This window comes from Rhincodon typus, chromosome 8, assembly GCF_021869965.1.
Source record: "Rhincodon typus isolate 14 chromosome 8, sRhiTyp1.1, whole genome shotgun sequence".
NCBI classification, from domain to species: domain Eukaryota; kingdom Metazoa; phylum Chordata; class Chondrichthyes; order Orectolobiformes; family Rhincodontidae; genus Rhincodon; species Rhincodon typus.
In genome coordinates this window covers 56,142,484-56,157,748 of record NC_063339.1, presented here as the reverse complement: position 1 = coordinate 56,157,748, position 15,265 = coordinate 56,142,484, and the positions used below count along the sequence as shown (strand labels likewise).

Sequence of the window (15,265 nt, the reverse complement as noted above, 5' to 3'; positions counted from 1 at the left end):
ATTTGAAATTAAGTTGCACAACATTACACTGAGTAATTATATTGACTGATATGGAAATACTGATCATAACATTTGCTCTTTGGATAATTCCACAAATCTGTATATCTCAAAACCGTAGATGTGCCTTGGATCGTCCACAATTGCAGAATTTTTGCGGAGTGGCCTAACACTCCCATTTATTTTAGTTGGGCTTCTTCGTTTAATCTTAGCTTCATAAAATGCTGCTCAACTGCACACACTTGGTAAATGTGTAACAATAGCTAATTGGTTCCCCTGCACCCTCTATCCAAATGGCCTTCATGCTCACATAACTCTTTAATTAAAAAATTTGGAAAAAATTATGGACAAACTAATGATAAAATTGAAGAAGTTTGTTAAAACAATGAAATATCAGGCAGTTTTTTTAAAACTAAGAACACTGTAGACCACTAAGGTACACCTTTCTGTGATTATTCTTGGCAGAAAATATTTTCTAGCCTGGCTGCATCAGGTAGAATTTTGATAATCCAAATTATCATCATGGAATGAAAACAAAGTATATAGAAACATGGAATCAAGGAACTTGAGTGGAGTGAAGACAACAAGGCTGATGTGTGATGAGGAACAAATAGTGACTTGAAAATTTTGTGCAGCTAACATTAGTGGAAGGAGATGCTGGTTTTTATACCTTTTCTTCAGTCTCCAGTAACTGATAGGTGTTCATAGGCATTAGTTAGTGAGCACCGAAATTATTCGTTCATGAATTTCGATAGGTTATCTCTTAAACAGTTGCAATTGCAGCAGAGGGGAAGCGATGGCCTAATGGCATTAGTGCTGGGCGGTTAATCCAGAGGCTCAGTCGATGTCCCAAGGATCCAAGTTCAAAACCTACCATGGCAGGTGGTGGAAATTGAATTCAATAGACACCTGGAATTAAGAATTTCAAGACCATGAGTTAATTGTCAGGAAAAAAACCGATCTGGTTTACTCATGTCCTTTAGGGAGGGAAACTGCCATCTTTACCTGGTTTGTCCTATGTGTCCTATATCCTCTGGGCAATTACGGATGGGCAATAAATGCTGTCCCAGCCAGCAACACCCTCATCCTGTGAATGTTTAAACCAGTACTGGAGGATATGGGTATTACATTAAATTTGTAGAATAACCGGTTAAACATAGTTACAAAATATCGCTACAGGTAACAAAATCAGTTAAAATAATAAATATGGTATGACAGGTAATGTATTGCAGCTTCAGCTTGTGGGAGCTGGTGGGTGGCAGTGTGATCCATGGTAACCAATATGCAGTAGTTGGTTTATGATCTCAAGGGGAAAAACCATTAACTTATAACTCTGTTATAAACTGAAACAAATTAAGGCACAAGATTTTGTGTTTTAAACAAAAATGTTTACTGTATAAGAAAGCAAAGTGAGTATTACAAAATAAGACTAAAGGTTTAAACTTTCCCTTGCTGGGGAGATGGTGAAAGAGGTGGTGAGAAGGGGTTGGCTGTTCCCTCACACTACCTCACCAATTAATTTCTGTGTGAGAAGGGCCTTCTGTACATGCCACCAGTTAAGGTCATTAAGGACCAGTGAATGAGAAAGTTTCCCAAATGAGAAGCCAAGGTGACTTGCTTGTCAGGTTGGTGGGGGCTCCTATTGCTCCAATCTGAGGTCTGTGATCCCACCTGATGAGAAGCAATAATAAAGCATATACCTCCTCACTGCTGGAACCCCTGATGAGTAGACCATTCCTGGAATATGTGTGCAAATTTATTCTCTGTATTTAAGGATGTGTTTACTTGCATTGGAGGCAGTACAGGGAAGGTTCACCAGATTGGGCCTTTGGTTCAGAGGGATGTCCTATGATAAAAGGCTGAGTAAATTGGATCTATATTCTTCACAGTTTAGAAAAAAATCAGACTATTTCTGAAACACTCAGGTTCAGGAAGAGTCTTGACAACGTACGCACTCAGGGGTTGTTTCCCCTGTCTAGGAATCTAGAAAAGAAGTAATGATTTCAGGTAAAGGAAATGAGCATTTAGGACTGAGCTGAGGGAAAATTTCTTCTCTTAAAGAGCTGTGAATTGTTGTAATTCTCTCCCCCAGAGGGCTATGGAAAAGACATATTGAATCTACTTAAGTTTGTGCAGGCAGAATTTTGGTCTCTCACGGAATCAAAATGTTAACATAACCAAAACCAGTTTCTGAGTGATAAAGCAAGACGTTTTTCTTTGTGGAGAGAGTTGATTAGCTTGCCCAGCCTTATATCTGTCAGCCTGTACTCAATATTACAGGTGCTCCCTGCTTTTATTTATTTCAATTTACTATTTTTCCTAATCAACTTGTTCAGAGATATTATTACACACCTTTAGAGCAGGTGTGACTTGAACCTGTTGAACCTAGGTCTCTTGGTAGGGACAGTACCGATGTGCCACAAGAGGGCCCCTTACTCCCTGTTTTTATGTCATGGTCATTGAGCCATACAGCAAAGAAACAGACTCCTTTGTCCAACTCTTCCATGTCGACCAAATTTCCCAATCTAAATTAGGCCTATTTACCTACATTTGGCCCATATCCTTCTAAACCTTTCCTATTCATGTACCTGTCCAAATGTTTTTTAAATGTTGTAGCTGTACCTGCATCTACCTCTTCCTCTGGCACTTCAATCCACAGATGAACCACCCTCTGTGTGAAAAAGTTGCCCCTCAGGTCCCTTTTAAATCATTCTTCTCTCACCTTAAAATTATACCCTCTAGTTTTGAACTCCCCCATCCAGGGAAAAGACCTCCACTATCCACCTTATCTACGTGCCTCATGATTTTATAAACATCAGGTCCCTCAACTTTCTACACTGCAGTGTCTAGAGTTGGCTCAAAGCCATGATGTTTATGCAATAGAATAAAAATTACTGATTAATTTAGTCAAACAGTTGTGCTGCACATATAATTAACCTGTTCTAGAGCAACATTCTGCCTTGATCAACACAGTGAGTTTAATTTAACATTAAAACCTACAAAACAGAAGAGTTCACTTGGCTACCTATCCTTCCAAAAGAGGTTTCTCTGTAGGTCACCAAAATACAGTACCTGGAGACGCTTAGTTCCTTGTCTCTTTTTCAAAAAAGGTAGGCTGTCATAGACAAAATACTCAATTAAGTTCACACAGGAGAGCGTTCCTTGATTTCATCTTGCAAATTGATGAATACAGTTCCAGGATGCCTTAGAGGAGTTGTTCACTAGGACTCTTCCAGACGAAAAATAACTTATTCCTGCCACCAGACAAAAATCTATTGGCACAGTGTTAACTATCGTTTTACTTTGTTGATATATTAGGAAATCTTAGTTTATAAAATCTTCGAGAATTAAAGGATCTTTTATTATACATAGAGATTTCTACCTTAACGTATCTTTTATTATATATGGAGATTTCTCCTTTAAAGTATCTTTTATTGTACATGGGGATTTCCACTTTAATGTATCTTTTATTAGACATGGAGATTTCCATCTTGAAGTATCTTTTATTATACGTTGAGACTGGTATGTTTTTTGATGATTTACAGATTACTTTGGACTTTTGATTCAGCTACCGGCATTTCATGAGCAATTTAAAAATATAAAAATAAAAATTATGCTTGCATAGAAAGAAGTACAGTTTAATGTAGAGAATATATAACAAGTTTTCCATTGCTTTATTTGAACACAGGAACAGGAGTAGGCTGTTCAGCCACTCAAACTTGTTCCACCATTCAGTGAGATCCTGGCTGAACTGTGGCCAAATCCCTTAATACTTTTGCTTAACACAAATTTATCTATCTCAGATTTAAAATTAACAACTGATCCAACATTCGCTGCCATTTGCGGAATACAGCTCCAAGCATCTACCGCACTTGGTGTATGGAAACTATTCCCAACATTTCTCTTGAGCGGTCTGGTCCTAATTCTCACACTGTGACCCGTAGTTGGAGAAACACCAACCAGTGGAAATAGTTTATCTTTATCTATCCTGCCTTTTCCTGTTAATATCTTCAAGAATTCGATGAGATCACCTCTTAGCCTTCCAAGTTCTTGAGAAAAGAAGCCTAATTTGTATAATCTCTCCTCTTAACTCCTTACGTCCAGGTATCATTCTTATAAACCAACATTGTACTCGCTCCAAGGCCAATAGATCCTCCCCAAGGTATTTTACCCAGATCTGCTCACATCTTATCAAGTGGGGAATAACCAGTGTTTTATATAACTGTAGGGTAACTTCTGCATCCTTGTACTCCAATTGTCTAGATATAAAGGCTAAAATTCCATTAATTTCTTGATTATTTGCTGCACCATTCCATGACATTTTAAAGATCTTTGCACGGCTCAAAGACAGTTAATATCCACCCCTGTTTCTCTTATGCTTAACGAATACATTAACAAAGTTTAACTTTGTGATTGACTAGATATTGACAAAAAAGGTGTTGAGAGCAGGAGGCGAAGTAGAGTATTCATGGTTATAATGAACGGCGAAGCTGGCTCACTGGGCCAAATAGTCTTCTCTTGCTTGTCTTCCTTATGTTAAAGAAGTGAAATATTTGCATACCTCTAGTTCTAGCTGCTTGTGTATCTCTGATTTTAGTTACTTTATCATTAGTAGCTGTGCCTGGAGTTGCCAAGGCCACAAGATCCAGAATATCGTATCTACACCTCTCCAAGTCCCTTCCTCATTTTCCTTCTTTAAACCTCTCCCTAAAACCTACATCTTTGACCAAGCTTTTGATCATCTCCCCTAATTTCTCCATATGTGACTAAGTGTCATAGTGGAGTTCCTTTGCTTTGGATTATTTTATTATATCGAAACCACGAGATAAATATAAGTTGTTATTATAATATAATGAAGTATCAATCGTGTACAATGGCTTTCTAATATTTTTAAAAATATTGTTGACAGAATATCATTGAACCAACATAAAAGTAGCTTCATTGTATGCAACTATTTGGTAAAGATTTTTTTTGTTTTATTTGCTTGTGTGGAAATTCTGCCCTCTTGAGGTGACGTTGTGTAATACTTGCTCAATACAACATTCACTGCAGTTTGTTGGAATATGCGTGTTCCACTGCTGCATTGCGGGGAATGCTTGTGTGAAGTAGAGGGTTATTCAGCTCCATCATGTGGCTTCACATGGAAGATACAATGCTTACAAATGCTCCTATTTCTTACAGGTCGATATTTATTCGACAAGTCTTATGAAATCCAATATCAACATGGTCCCCTGCTCAAATACAAATAACTGAACAGATTTAAGTAGCATATCAGGTTTAAGAGGAACAAATGCAGGCTAGTTATCAGGAACTATATCTTTACCGAGAATGTGATGAAATGTAAGAAGCTACGTATGAACATACAAATGTACGATTTAGAAACAGGAATAGACCATTCGGCCCCTCGAGCCTACTCTGCCATTCAATAAAATAATGGCTTAACTGATTATTCCCCATAGTCTTTCACCCCTAGCCTATCAAGTATCTATCTATCTCTGCCTTAAAATATTCTCAAAGACCATGCTTACACCAAATTTTAAGAAATAGAGTTTCAAAGGCTCTCGACCCTTTGTTAGAAATAATTTTTACTCATCTCTGTCTTAAATGCCAAATACTTACTTTTAAACCATGACCCCTAATTCTGGATTCTTATGGAAGCTGAGATACCTTCTCCAAATCAACCCCGTCAAGATACTAAAGCAGCCTATGTCCAAATGCATCAAGATCTGAGTAATAACCAGGCCTGGGCTGAAAAATTACAAGAAATCTCATGTCACACAAATGTTAAGCAGTGACCATCTCCAATGAGAGAGTCTGACCATCATCCCTTGACATTGAATGATGTCATCATCACTGAATCCTTCATTATTAACATTCTGAGGGTTACCATTAACCAGAAACTGAATTGGACTAAATACAGTGACTACAAGAGCTGGTCAGAAGCTAGGAATCCTTCTGTGAGTAACTCACCTCCTGACTTCCCAAAGCCTATCCAACATCTACAAAGCCGGAGCAAGGAATTTAATGCAATCCTCCTACTTGCCTGGTTGGGTGCAGCTCCAAAAACACTCAAGAAACTTGGCACTATCCAAGCGGCTTATGTGATTGGCACCACATCCACATGCATAAACTCTCTCCACCACTGATGCTCAACAGCAGCAATGTGTAGCACGTACAAGATGCGTATCAAAAATTTATCAAAACTTTTTAAACAGTACCTTCCACCTACACCTAGATGGAAAATGGCAGCAGATACATGGGAACACCACATCTACAAGATCCTCTCAAAGCCACTCATCACCCTGACTTGCAAATATATCATAAGTCCTTTGGTGTTGCTGGGTCAAATTCTTTGAACTCACTCTATCAGCATTGTGAGTCTACCTACAGCACACGCACTGCAGCAGTTCGAGAAGCCAGCTCACAGCTACCTTCACAAAGCCAGTGAGCATTGCTGTGTCCCATGAATGAATTAAAAAAAAGACCCCTCAGAGTCTGTACATTTCACTTGTCAACTCTTACTCTTTTAAACACAAGCCAAGTCTATCCACCCTTTCCATGTGTGATAACCCACCTATTCCAGGTAATAATCTTGTGATCCTTCTCTAATTGGCTTCCAGAAAGTTTGCCAAAAATGAGGTTGAGGCCAGAACACTGGGTCTATTTAAAACTGTTGGATGCCACACTGAGAAATCAGTAATTTTGGCTTTCTGAAAGGAGAGAGGCTGTAAAACCATCTTGCATGATTATATTGCCCAAACATTAACTGATAGATAACATTAAAGTTAAATTAATAAAGAGGAATGTATTTTGATCCTAGCAGAAAATATGTTGTTGACAGTGTTGATATTTTCAGAAATTGATGTTATTCAGTTGATTTGATTTGAAGAATTTGATTGGAGACTTTTGTAACAAATTTATATGAATTCATGAAATGAAAACTTTACATGAATAATTTATGTAGAATTTTTTATCAGAGGCTGCTTCATGTTGATATAATAAACAATCTTTATGCTTCTGAGTGTCAGTAAAATATGTAGTTTAGACATGGCTTAGTAACCATAGATAAATGGTGGGGACGGTGATCTTCTGCAAAGAAATAACATTCATTCCAATCTAGAAATTAGAAATCACTTCCACTAAATAATGTTTCTTTATTCTCTGTTATAGTGTCTAACCATTTATCCATATAAATTATCCCCCAGTATGTTTGCAAGTCCAATAACATAATGCATCGCTACTGTGAAGACAACGGCTAGGCATGTGACCAGTATCCAATAAGCCAATTCTAAAAGTATATTTTTTATCACTCTGGCAGGATAATTCTTTGTAATATAGGCAGAGCACCTCAACTACCTGAAAACAGGAGTTATCTGAAAACTGGGCACTTTTGTATCAACTATAATTGAGTAAAGTTTTAAAAATCTAACAGACTTTGGCAATTTGTCTAGGCCCTGCATTGCTACAGTATATCTCCAGATCAGTTACCAGCTTCACTGCTTTATACATCCAAACTGTCTGACTTGAAATCCGGAATTATCTGAAATCCAGCACTGCCTTGATCCTGAGAGTGGTGGATTTGATGTATTGTATTTGTATCCTCAAAACTCTGCAAAAAAATGTGACAGCCTCAAGATTTTACCTGGCTGAAGAGGATGTTGAGGGTGAACAGATGTCCTACCACCCTATCTTGTTGAACAATGGATTTCTAATCATGAGATTTAACTTTATTTCTGCATTCCCAGTTATCTGTATATTGGAAATACGTGACAATTGAAGGACGGCATTCCTGCATTCAAACACTTTAAAATGAGACTTAATTCTGACTCCACCATAATTTTAACAGGTTTATTTTGGCATTTCTTACAGTTCTGTAATAACATTCAATGGAATACAGCAAGGTATCCATTTTTCTTTAGGATATGGAGTGAGACAAGACAAGATGTCCGTTCTTTTGTATTCCTCATACGAAATGGGTGTCATTAGATAGGCCAGAATTTATTGCCCATGCCTAATTGCACTTGAAAATGTGGTTCAACCTTCTTGAACCGCTGTGATCCATTTGATATATATACATCAATAGTACTGTTAATAGAGAATATTAGGATTTTGACACAGTGACAATGAAGAAAGCATTATGTAAAGGCATTAGGACCATGCAGCAACCTTATTATTATGTCATAGAGCTACATATCATTGAGCATAAATAATACTGTGGGTGGAGTTAGACCAGAATACAATGCCCTCTTCAAGAAACTACAACAGTTCGAATACATTGCACACAAACTTTAGAGAATCTTAAGAACATATGGAAATTCACACAGAAAGAAGGTAGATTAGTTTTTACCTAATGTAACTATAAGTGAGTGCCTGGTATATCTATGATTACCGTGTACAGCAGTTTTTATTATTAACATATAATAAATCATATTACTTTGAACTTTGAGCCTGAAGGCAGTTCTTGACTTCGTCTTTTCCTCAACCAGTCTGTATTGAACTCAAACACATAGCGTGGCATCAAACCACATGGTAAAAGATGAATGGTAATATCTTTCCAAGTCAGGGTGGTGTGTGGCTTAGGGAGGAATTTGGAAGTGGCGGTGTTCTAATACATCCTTGTCCTTTTTAGATGGGAGACATCACTGGTTTAGAAGGTGCTATGGAAGAAGCCTTTGTGAATGCTTTCCCCAATTCTATACACTACTGGAGATGTACGTGTATCCGTTTCTATGTAATATTCATTTGTGGGGAGAGAAGGGCAATTTGAGTTTTGCTTTCAGATGTGCATGGAAAATGTATAGACTGACTATAGACAATGGTGAGAAGAAAAGATGCACTTGTAATTTTCTTTGTATCAGTGTACGAGTTTGTTTTCTGTATGCAGTAATAGGGAAAGAAGGTGAGTTTATCTATTTACTCACACCTTGTGAGGTGTATGGGGTAGCATATTGAGCATTTTCATCTTCCCTGAGGTGTTAGGAAGTTCTGTATGAGCTGGAGGGAACATTATAAGATTTTGTTTTTCAAGTTCTGGAATAATCAATAATTGAGTCCCATCCGTTTTACAAAGACAAATCCTTGATTCTCGCTGCTACACGGCATCAATAGTTCTACTGCTGTACTTTATTGATTTGATTGTCTGCCAAAAAAACCTATAAAATTCCCTTATGGAGCTATCTGAACTTAAGTATAAATGTACAGCACATGCATACAAAATAAGAATGACTAGCGCTATAAAAATTGGTTCACAATCATCACTTGAATTTTGCACTCAAACAGTGAAGGGATAAATGAAAGAAAATAACACAACTGGCCAGGTTACTCAAATTGTTTTCGCAATACAGTTAGGCTTGTTTCACACTCATAGATGTGGACTCCTTACTTGCTTTTCTGGAACTGCTAGTCAGGGCCACCTTAGCCAGGCAAAGGCAGAAATACTTTGAACTCAGCTTTCTACTCTTCGGGCTTCGAAAGGCTGGAGTGGGAGATTAGGCAGGGAGCTTTCAAATCTTCATGTTGCGTCACCAGCAGCCAAGCTCACCTTCCCAAAAAAACAAAAAACAAAACAATCAACTTCAATTATGGTTTCACCCTGACAGACCAACTGTCTCTATTTGATCGCAACATCTGCCATCTGTTTGAATATGGGGTCTCTTCTGGAACCAGTTTCCATGTGCTGACCATGTTAATAGCCAACCTCTGCTATCTGATTAAAACAATACTTTTGTCTGTAGGTAACAAGGTGTAGAGCTGGATGAACACAGCAGGCCAAGCAGCATCAGAGGAGCAGGAAAGCTGACGTTTTGGGTAGAGACCCTTCTTCAGAAATGGGGGAGGGGAAGGGGATTCTGAAATAAATGGGGAGAGAGGGGGAGGCGGATAGAAGATGGATAAAGGAGAAGATAGGTGGAGAGGAGACAGACAGGTGTGTCTGTAGGAATCCTTTTGATCAAGACTCAGCCTGCAATTAACCTCCAGGCCTGACCTCTCAAGCAAACAAAAGAGATCTTTATTGTTTTCTTTTTACCACAAGCTATTTTAAAAAGTCCACAAGTTATCTTAAGTTCCAAACCAAAATGATAAAAGAATAAAAATAAACATAATGAAAATTCAATGATGGTTCTAACACTTGAAGGCAGTGCAGCTAGAATCATCAACTATTGAATCAAAGAATGACAATCGTTCTACAGACAATAGCGTGTCATCATTGCTAAAATCAAAAGAACTGAGAGCCAAGTTAACCCATCTTTATGGTCTGGGCTTTTGGTCGTCAGAATGTTGTTTCTCCTGTTTATATTTTTCCATGCTTACTATTTGTATCTAATAATCTGTCTTTTGTCTGTCTTATTCATGATGGAGTGTATATGTATTTTGAGTCTTAAAGGGGAATAGTTGGAAAAGCCAGAGATTCAATACATTATGACTAAGACCATGAGACAGACCTGGATGATAGGTCAATCTCTTTTAAGATCCAGAGCTGCTCTCTCACCCAAGTCTGTACGACACAACCACATTGTTGGTGCTCAATGTGCTCCCCAGCATTAACCTTTCAGAGCCTAATATGTTATTCTTCTTTCCCTAATCTTTTTGTCACATTCATACATTTAAGTATATAACTGCAATTACATATTTATCCTTCTCCCCTCACTAAGACTTTGACTTCACAAATTTAGCTTGCCTAGTGATTTCACTACTCTGCCAAAATGCATTCTGTTTGGACTGTGAAGATTGGTCAGGTTTTAGCTTGAAGACTGTTGACGTTGATTCTGTTCTTAACAGTCTGAGGTCTGCAATGTCCCTTTAAAACTGGTGGACATTTTGTTTCTTGACTGTCCTTTACGGAAGATATCTACTCTGTTGAAGCTGGCAATCCCTGCAAAACCTCATCTGGAAGTGCTTTAATGTCATGAATTTTCTTCACAAGGACTGCAGAGCTGTTGATACAGACACTTCCTTCTTAACAGTAACAAAAACAAAGTTGCTGGAAAAGCTCAGCAGGTCTGGCAGCATCTGTGAAGGAGAAAACAGAGTTAACGTTTCGGGTCTGGTGACCCTTCCTCAGAACTCCTCCTTCTTAACAGTGTCCTGGATCTCTTAGCCATGCAACTCCTGGATTTGTGAACTTAGAAGTTCCATGTCAGTGGTGTCTTCAATGGAATAGTAAGCAGCTAATTTTCAGTTGCTGGAGGAAATCCTTATTCTCAAAATGCCAACATATCTGTGCTGTAGTATGTTCACTCTGTGCTTCAACTTGTTGATTATGGTGGACACTTGCATTCACTCCCTGTAGCTGCTTTACTGATGATTCCAATATCTTCACTTCCCCAGAAGGAATGAAATACTCTGCATGAACTGCATCGTCTTATTATTTGAAAATTAAATTCAATTCTGCTGTAGCAATTTGTTCCTCAAGCTGTGTTGTTAGGCAAATTAGTGAGTTGAAATGGGTTGCACTGTTCGTTAGCTTTCTTCTCATTTTCAGCTCTTCTCAACAACTGCTGACTCTTGACATCTGATCTTTCTTCAGTGACGATAAGAATGGAAAACAATTCTGCCAACTTATTATAATTGCAGATTTCCATCCTATTGACAACGTGGCATAATTCTTTGACACCAACGTAGTTAATCACCGTTGATTCTGTCTTCTTTTTGGCTCCTCCATGTGTCTTGGAATCCCCATGAAGTTTTCTACTGGTTGACACTGACCGGTTGTTTACAATCTGACATTTCATTTGCCTGTGGTTCTATGAATAGTTGCTCTTTGAACAGTTATGACATGTCTGACTGTTGCCTGGCTACTTGTCTATTCACTTAACTAGTTTAACTCCTTCTGCCGTTTGAAGAAGATTGAGTCAAGTAACGTACCCATGCCCAAGAGTGAGAATTCTTCATCGTCAGTGTACTGTATGTATACATTCTCTACTACCTCTTGAATGAATGAATGGTTTATTTATTGCCACGTATATCGAAGGAGATACAGTGAAAAGTGTTCTGTTACCACAATCCGACGCCATTTTGAGGTACAAGAAGAATAAAAGAAAGTATTAAATAAAGTTCCTCCTCATTGGTTGGGGCCCCAAATATGGCTCCAGGACTTCTGCAAGGTCCCTGTTCTGGGCCTACTGCGGCTAAGAATCCCCGCTCCAGGAACTGACACTGCCACTGTCGACAACCCACCGCTGCTACGTTCCGGGCCTGCTACGGTTAGGAGTGCCCACTTTACCATCGCTACAGCTGCAGTCCCGCTGCCGTTCGAGGAGTCCACGGATTGGGCCCACAAAGCCAGGAATCCTCACCAACCCCACTCTGGCCTCCCCATGGCTTCAGGGAGATGAAGAAAAGAAGAAGCAAATAAGTTTGAAAAGGAGAGAGAGAAAAGGAATACGGCTGGCATGGAGTGGACGAGTTTCAGCTGGACACTATCTACTCACTCACCGGAAGACCTCGGACTAGGGTGGAACCATGTCCAGTTCTTCCTTTAGTTGCTGTTGCTGCCTCCAGAAACCTCCTCTTTCATCTACCACTCTTCAGGCTTTAAAGGGGGAAAATAAAAGAAAAAAGATCAAAAATAGAAAAAAGAAGAAAAGCAGACGAGCCCTGGGCTCAGCCCTAATACTCCGTTACCATTTTGACACCCCTTCTGTTGCAATGTTATTGGTAAAACATAGTGATATCACCTGCACCATCTAGTAACACTGTTATAGCCAAAAATCTTTCACAGTATACTACCTGACAATATAGTGACATTCGCCCTCCCGATTAACTTTAAAGTAAATCAGATATCCATGACATAACTATTGTTTTGTCAAAATGCTCAGCTAGGATCAAATTTACTTTGAGCAATCCCTTTGACTTTTCTTCTATTTGAGCCTGTTCGACGTCTTTAACTCCTTTGTGTGAGTCTATTTTCTGCTGCTCTGTGTCTTAATTCTACCCATCTTCTCAGAGTCACATATTGTTTTGCAAATGAAGTATTCCCTTTCTAATACTTGGGCATTGCTTAAACTAATGAGGTTTTCTTGCTCAAGGGTTAACACTGAATCTTGGTATCTGCTGTCTGCCTCACTCTCTGCAGTAGCTTCTCATTAATGTCTGTAAAGTTTTTGTATCTTAAGAACAAAATAGATTCTGCAGATCTGTTGTGATAATGTTATTCCTCTCCTCTTAGGATTGATCACTGTCTGTTTGTGACTTCTGATTCTCTCACCATTTGAAAGTTTTCTTTAAAATCAAATCTTCTTTGAACTGTAAAAAATCTAGTAGCACTTCCAGCAACAATTTTGCTTGTTATGAATTCTGAGTTCAATGCTCCATAGCCACATTTTTCTATGAATGTAGAAATTATTAATTAACATATCTATGTTAAATCTTGATCCTTCAGAGAATTATAGTTGATCTAATATTAAATCAAGTTTCAAATGTATTTGCTGCTTCTTTTAGATCTTGAAAACGTTAGCTTCAGCAGCTATAGTCCAAATTGAATACAAACGTATATTTACTTGTTCAGGTTTTGATTTAGTATCAAGTTTGGAAGTAATTCCACATCTTAAGTAGTATTTGCTTCAAGATGCCCAACACTGTGTTCTCTTTGCCCAGTCTCTGAAATTACATCTTCCTGGCAATATTATTTTTGCTGCCAGGTCTTCCTAATGTAATTATTTGTTTTCCTTATTTTAAAGGACTTCGGTGTCACAGTATAACAATGCTGCTTTTACATACTGTTACATTAGAGGTTTTCTCACACTTACACAATCAGAATGGAAGATCCCCTCCTTCTGCAGGCAAAATGGCATTCTAAGCTATTTCATCACTCTTCTGTATGACTTCTGCTTCTGGAAGCCATGCAGCTAGAAAACAAATTGTGTGTCCTTAACAAGCTTTGCAGCTTGTTATGATGTGTTTAAACTTGGTCCAGTTGGACTATCATTGCCAGATTAAATAAGTGTTATGGTGGCAATGCAAACAATTAACAAGACTTATCATTGGAGCTAATGTGTGAAGCCAATATTTTACAGAACTAGAAGCATCGAAGGCTATTCAGCCTATCATGTCCATGAGCACTGTTTGCAAGAGCAACTTAGCTGGTTCTTCCCCTCTGCGTGTTTTCTGTAAACCTCCATTTTATTTGCTTTTAACTGCTTAGCTAATGGGTCTATGTAGAATGCAGAAAACATATGGGAAATACCCCCCACATCCAATATTTGAAGTTGTCAAGCTGACGAGGGGCCCCTGAAACTAATTACAACCACAGAAGTGACCTCCCATATCTCCACACTTTAAAGCAGCCAGCAATATTTGGGATGTTCCAAAGACATGGATCCAGAGGACGACCTGCAGCAGGGTCAGGTCACAAACCACAAGGTGAAACAACAACAATAATGATGAGTAATGAACTTGCACCATCTAAAAAGAAACCAAAATTGTATAACTTCCGTATGGCATCAAAAAACAAACTTTTGTTCACATAAACCTAATGTGATTTAACCGAATAAGAGCCTTATCCTTCTATGTCACTAAAGTATATCAATAAGTAAAAAGGGGAATTTTGAACAGCACCTCACAACAATGAAAGTAATTTCAAGATAATTTTTCTCTTGAACACCATGCTTTTGACAAAGAATGTTGACAAACCAAAGTCTGTTTTGAAAGTTCAGCAGTCATTTTTTTTCTAAACTAGCCATTAAAGGCAAAGCCTGCTTTGAAACATCATTTTGCTTTTTGCAGTCAACAAAGCAGAAGTAATTAAAGAAGCAATGACAGTCGCTGTCAGTCCTATTCAGAGTTTAAGAACAAAATAAAAATAATGACAGCAATCCAGAACATGTCACTTGGTGCATCCACAGTAGTAAGACGAGTGGAATCTTTGTCCAAAGATGTCTTTCAGCAACTACAGCAGGACGAGAAGGACTGTGAATGCGGTTCACTGCAGTTCAATGAATCCATCAACATGACTGACACAGCCTAACCGATTGATTTTGTGCACATGGTTTTAAGGACAAAACAACTGAAGAGCATCTTCTCGATTTCTTGCCGCTTTGCAAGAGAACGATTGGTGAGAATTTAACAGTTGCATGATTGAGCAAAACATTCCAATCAAGGAGCTGGCTTCCATCGTAGCTGATGGTGCACCAGCCGTGCTTGGTGCAAATGCTGATCCTGTCTGTAAGAATGATCAGTGCTGTGAATACATTCTAATTGAAACTGGGTCTGTGGTTAGTTTCCTGCTGACAAAAACAAAAAAAGCTCTAAGTGTTTATGTATCACTCAC

At 38.4% G+C, this 15,265-nt stretch overlaps 1 protein-coding gene across 1 annotated transcript in view; it reads left to right on the top strand.

The window, feature by feature from the left end:
- Positions 1-15,265, top strand: part of akap6 (A kinase (PRKA) anchor protein 6) — a 366,422-nt gene that overhangs the window by 116,340 nt on the left and 234,817 nt on the right. The window lies entirely within an intron of this gene.